Source organism: Elephantulus edwardii, unplaced genomic scaffold (genome assembly GCF_000299155.1).
Source record: "Elephantulus edwardii isolate Elephantulus edwardi_28Jun2011 unplaced genomic scaffold, EleEdw1.0 scaffold00149, whole genome shotgun sequence".
Taxonomy (NCBI): Eukaryota; Metazoa; Chordata; class Mammalia; order Macroscelidea; family Macroscelididae; genus Elephantulus; species Elephantulus edwardii.
Genome location: NW_006399899.1, coordinates 4479099 through 4485694, shown reverse-complemented (window position 1 = coordinate 4485694; position 6596 = coordinate 4479099).

Genomic DNA, 6596 nt, shown 5'->3' with positions numbered 1-6596 from the left:
AATGTTTTCCCAGGTGGGTCCAGTGGGGATGGCTGGCTGAACCCAGAGGATCCGTCCTCCTTTGCTTCCTTAGCTGGCAGTTGTATTTCCTTTTTGTCACTGGCACTGGGTTCAGGGTCAGTTCTGGAGTAAAACTCAGTGTTAAGGTTACCTATAGGAAAGGGAGCAAACCTAGAGAGCACAAACTTGTGAGTTCCAAATAGAAGTTATGAAAGCTGCTAAAATCTTGGTACCAAACTTTGACAAGGACAACACAAGAAACAAAAATTAAATACCATCCTCACTCACCCCAAAACAAAGAAAATAAAAATCTTCTCTATTGGATCAATAGACAACATCATCATAAATGGAGAAAACACTGATGCTATCAACAATTTCCTTGTACTTGGATCCACAATCAACACCAGGAAAGCAGCAGTCAAGAAATTAAGCACACATAACATTGGGCAAGACTAATGCCAAGAACCTCTGAAAAGTGCTAAAGAGCAAAGAGATGACCATAGTATTTGTTGTCTCAACATACATTTTTCCTGACTTCACTTTTTTACATTTTTTTGATTGATAATTTTTGTATTGTGAAAGTTACAAAGGATAGGATTTCATTCATTTATTAATGCACATTCCCCCCAATTCACTTTGTAATGCAAGTTGCTTTTTTATACATTTTGTTTTATAACATTGATTATCATACCCAAGATGTAATCACACTTCTCCCGCTTCCTCTCGATAATTTTAATTTCCATTAATCGTTCTATCCTATACATTCCCACCTTCAGGACTTTCTCCTTAGGCATATGCTTCTCTTTTGGCCTTATATAGTTGGTTATTGTAAGAAGTGAGTGCCTCCTTGGTGATGTTGGTCACTGTCTAGGCCTGTGTTGATTAAATGAAAGCTGAGTCTTTGGAGGAGGACAGCAGGTAAGGCTTGTTCTAGATTCAAAGGGTGTGAGAAGGTCATAGTATGTTTATTCAGAGTTTTACCATTTTCTCAGAACCTGGCTATTTTCATGTTTTTAAATTTTATTCTACATTTTCTTCCACTCTGTCCAGTAATATCTTCTACTGTGGTCCTTTTCAGTGGTAGCAGTAACAAGGAACAATCTTGTTCTTCTGATCTCAGGGTCATGGAAGTTGAGGTTTGCTGTGGGGAAGAGCAAACAATCTTTGTTGTGGATAAGAGGAAACTAATAGCTGTACACAAATATGTCACTTTAAAGACCAATGTGCACCATGTTTTCTATTATTTCATGTGAATGTAAAAGTTGAACAAGAAATGCAGACCAAAGAATAATTTATGTCTTTCAATAGTGATGTGGGCATAGAATATCTACTATACCGTGAATGGCCAAAGAGCAACAACAAAAATACCCTGTCTTAGAAGAAATGTAGCCAAGTGCTTCTTAGAGGCTGATGAGGCTTTGTCTCACATTCTTTGGGCATGTTGTCAGGAGAAGTCAATGTCTGGAAAACGACATCATCAGCTTAGAAAAGTAGAGTGTCAATGAATGAGGAGAAGACCTTCCAGAAGGTGGATTGACACAGTGAATGCAACATCAATGAGTTAAGCACAGAATAGAGGATCTTGCAGATTTGGAGCTATTTGGATGGCACCTCACAGCAGCAATCCCCATTTATATTTGTTATTGTTGTTAGGTGCCATCAAGTTAAGGACAATGCAGAGTGATGCTAAGAACAGTAAATCTGATCCCTGTTCTATCCTATGCAAACCTCACAAGCTCTGACACACTCAAGACTATTGTTGCAGTAACTGTGTCAATCCACCTGGTTGAGGGTCTTTCTCTATGTCAATGTCTCATCACCTTTCCCAAGAAGATGCCCTTCTCCAAGGAATAGCTTTTCCCAGAAATATGCCCTGAATCCTAATATGGGAGATGAAGCTTCATCATTTTTGCCTCCAAGGAGCACTCTGGCTGTACCTTTCCCATGACAAATCTATTTGTTCTTTTGGCAGTCCATGGAATATTCAGCACTCTTCTCCAACACCACAGTTGAAATACAAACATTTTTTTTCTGCTATCCTTATTCATTGTCCAGATTTCATTCAGCAGCATAGCAAGTGATTGAAAAGACCATGGTCTGAATTAAGCACACCTTAGTGCACGTTTCTATTTAGTATTGTATCAAAAGATTTTGATTAGTTTGGTAAGACAAGAAAAACTTAAAAAGACTCAAATGTAAAATCACCATTATTTGCATTTGATATGATTATATGCATAATGTCTAAGAACCATTAGATAAACCATCCATACATAAAAATCAGTATCAGTTAGATTTCATAATGAAATCTGAAAGGCAAAACAAAATAAGTTTTAAAACATAATATAAAAGAATTTCCTAAGATTAAAAGATTTCTTAACACAGTGTGCTAATCTCAAAGGAAAAAAATTAATTTGATAATACTAAAATTGAAAATCTCTGTTCAGCAGATGATATGATTAAGAAAATGAGACAGCAAGTCACAGAATGGAATTATGTTTGCAAAAAGTGTAATTGAACAAAGAGTCATAAACAAAATGTATAGACAACTACAGTAGCAGTATCAAAAACCATACTGCCATGGAGCCAAGAGCAACCCACAGTGACCTTATGGAACAGAGACCTCATAGAGTGCCCAAGGCAGGAAGCACTGCTGATCTTGTAGATGGGAGTTGTACTGCCAATCCAAAGGTGAATGGTTCAAATCCATTAAGCTGTTCTGTGGTAGAAAGAGGGGCAATCTCCTCCCACATAATTACAGCTTCTGAAAACTAATTGGAGCATCAGGTAGGTAGGAGTTGGTTTCAATGAAATGTCAAGGAGTTTGAGGGGACTTTTTCGAGTCTTTATGGAAGTAGACTACTACATCTTTCATTCTTGCCAAACGTATAAAGAATAACTGTTACCTATATGCAGATGATATGATAGTGTACACAGAAAACCCCAAAGACTCAACAACAACAACAACAAAACCTGTTAGAGTTAATAGGACAATTTAGTAGAGTGGCAGGATATAATATCAATATTTAAAAAATCAATAGGCTTCCTCTACAGTAACAAAGAGAACTCAGAGGAGAAAATCAAGAAATCAATACCATTTACAATAGACAACCACAAATGGAGATACCTGGGAGTAAATCTAACTAGAGATACAATAGACCTATACAAAGAAAACTACAGAGTATTTCTGCAAGACACAGTAAAAAAATCTAAAGAAATGGAAAAATGTGCCCTGTTCATGGATAGGAAGACTCAATATTGTGGAAATGACAGCCTACCAAAAGCAATCTACTTGTTTACTGCAATTCCAAATCAGATACCAAATTCCTTTTCCAAGGATATTGAAAAGGAAATTATCAAATTTATTTGGAGAGACAAGAGACCCCTAATAACAAAACACTTCTGAGAAATAAAATGAGGTTGGAGGCATAGCACACCCTGACCTCCAAACCTACTACACAGCAGTAATACCAAAACAGCATGGTACTGGTACAATGACAGGCACATAGACCAATGGAAAAGAATTGAGAACCCAGAAATAGGCCCAGCTATCCATGGTCAACTGGTATTCGACAAGGAAATCAAAGCTATCAAATGGGAAAATTACAACCTCTTCAACAAATAGTGCTGGCAAAACTGGACTTCCACCTGCAGAAAGCTGAAGCAGGATCCACATCTCACACCAAACACAAAAATCAACTCACAGTGGATCAGAGACCTGGGAGTAAAGCCCAAAACCGTAACGTTCATAAGAGACAAACCAGGATCAAGCTTAGAAGCGCTAGTCCAAGGTATAAAGAGACTGCCAAATACAACCAGAAATGCACAATCTAAATCAATGCCTGTGACCTTCTAAAAATTAAATCCATGTGTACATCAAAAACTTTTTCCAATAGGATGAAAAGAAAACCTACAAATTGGGAACAAACATTTGGTAATACCATCTCAGACAAGAGTTTTATAACAGAATACTTCACAAGAAAAAGACTGATAACCCAATTACAAAATGGTAAAAAGACATGGAAAGAATTTTCACAGAAAGAGTGATGTCTTTGAACTGTGGTCTTAGAGAGTAGTAGTGCCGACTATCTCATGGACTGCCAACAGAATAAACAGATTATGTCTTGGAGAAGGTGCAGCCAGAATGCTCCTTGGAGGCAAATACGATGAAGGTTTGTCTCACAACATTTGAGCATATTGCTAAGATTGACTATTCCTTGGAAAGGGACATCATACTTGGAAAGGTGGGGGGTTGGCAAAAGAGAGGAAGTCTCTTAAAACAAGTGGATTGATACAATGTCAACAGCAGTGGGTTTGAGAGTATCAGAGATTGTGAGATTTGCACAGGACAGGACAGGGGTGAGTCACACCCAACTAGATGGCACCTAAACCCAACAATAACCTTCTGAGCTTTATTTTTGTGAAAATGCTATTTTTTTTTTATTTCTTATGGTTGATAGTGTGTTTCTCCTGAGAAAAATTCATTTTAGAACCTAATTCTGGAAAATCAATTCCAATTCATGACAATTCTTCTTATTTACAGGAGATTGCACAGCTTTCTCATGAAGAACAGCTGATAGATTTGAACCATTGAACATGGAATAGCAGCTTAACACTTAACCTACTGTACCACCAGAGCTCCTATTTACTCATTTGTTGTTATGCATTGTCCAGTCAACAATGGCTCAGAGCAACCCTAAGAACAATGGATCTGAACCTTGCCCTATTTCGCCCCATCCACCTGATCTCTGGTATGCTCAGGTCTCTTATTACAGTCACTGAGTTAAGTCATTTTCTTGAGAGTCTTCTCTTTCAATGACACTTCACTCTCCCCCAAATAGTGTCTTTTTTTCAAAGACTGAGCTTTCTTGATAATATGCCCAAAGTATGTGAAGTGAAATGAAATTTTATCGTTATTGTCTCTAAGAAACACCCTGGTTGCAATTCCTCAAAGATAGATTTGTTTGTCCTTTTAGCAGACCAAAGGATATTCAGTGTTCTTCACTAACGCCATAATTCAAAGGCATCAATTCTTCTTTTATCCTTATTCAGAGCCCAACTTTCATATGTATAGTAAGTTATTGAAAAGATTATGGCTTTGATCAGGTGCGCCTTAGTCTTTAAACTGACAGACATCCTCCCTCTTTAATACTTTGGAGAGGTCTTTAACAGATCTTCCCAATGCAACATATCCGTTGATTTTGTGACTGCTATTATTATGGATGTTTACTCAATGTTTTTGTGTACCATCAACTCAGAACCAATCCATAGTTGAACCTCCAGGGGGTTTTCAGAGAAAGTAAATCACGCAGGAGGAGATTGCCCATAATTCTCTTGCATCCAGGCAATGAAGAATCTGAAAAACAACAGTCTTAACTATAGGAAGCAGCTAAGAGGCTGAAATTATTAAAATTTAGGAGCTTGGGCTAAGACCAAGATCTCTGAGGAGGAGGTGGTGGCCAACTGGCAGGTGCTGGCATCTCAGGGGGCACACAATGAGACTGGTTTTGTGAGTGCTGGGGAAAACTACCAACCATAATAAACTTCTGTTGCCGAAACAAACTGCCTTGCTGTGGAGAAGCTGGCAAACCCAGAAAGAAAATAGGAAAAAGCCTGTCAATTCCCCCTCCTCCAGGCTCTCCCTCTCCCTCTAGAGCTCCCTTCGGTAGACTCTAAGAGCAAGCCAGCTGGTAGAGGAAGTAAGTGGTTTACAAGGCGTAAGATTCAGCAGCAGAGTCCTTGGGTGGTGCCAACAGTTAATACTCTTGGTTGCTAACTAAAATGTTGAAGGTTCAAGTCCACCCAGAGACCTGACAATCTACTTCTGAAAAATTAAAAAACAGAACCCAAATCCATTGACATCAAGTCTGTTCTAACCCAAAACAATCCTATAGAGCAAAGTAGAACTGCCCCATTGGATTTCCAAAGCTGTAAATATTTATGGAAGCAGACAACCACATCATTCTCTCTAGGACTAGTTGGTGGGTTCAACCTACTAACCTTTTGATTAAGAGTCAAGAGCTTAGCCACTGTGTCACCAAGGCTCTTTTCTGAGAAACAAGCCACTGAAAACTCTGTAAATTCTAGTTCTTCTCTAACACACATGGACTCACCCTGAGATGGAGCTTGAAGCAACTAAAGCCTCATGTCACAAAACAGCAAAGAGCAGTGTAGGCTCAGAGCCAGGAGATTGAGTACTTAACACCAAATTGTCAAGATAGTGGTGACTGGGGGGAAAATAATTTACAAATTGAGGTGAGTTTATTTTTTGGGTTAATGAAAACACCTTACTTGGGTGTCCATGCACCTATATTTTATGCATTTTCCTGTATGTGTTATTTTCCACAAGCATTTATAAATGAAAATTTTGTTAGAATATCTAGGAAGGGAGACCATGTTACTGATTGTGAAGCCAAAGAAGACTTTGCTCAAGGGGTAATGCTTAAACACAGCACTAAATAATCAATTAAGGCTCGCCATCTCCAGAGCTGGATCTGCAAAGCTTTTCAGGCAAAGGCTCAACTCCCAACTAAAATTGGAAACTAGTGGTAGCATGGACCAGGAGTGAGAAGGATAAAGCATTGTGGGAGCAATCAGGG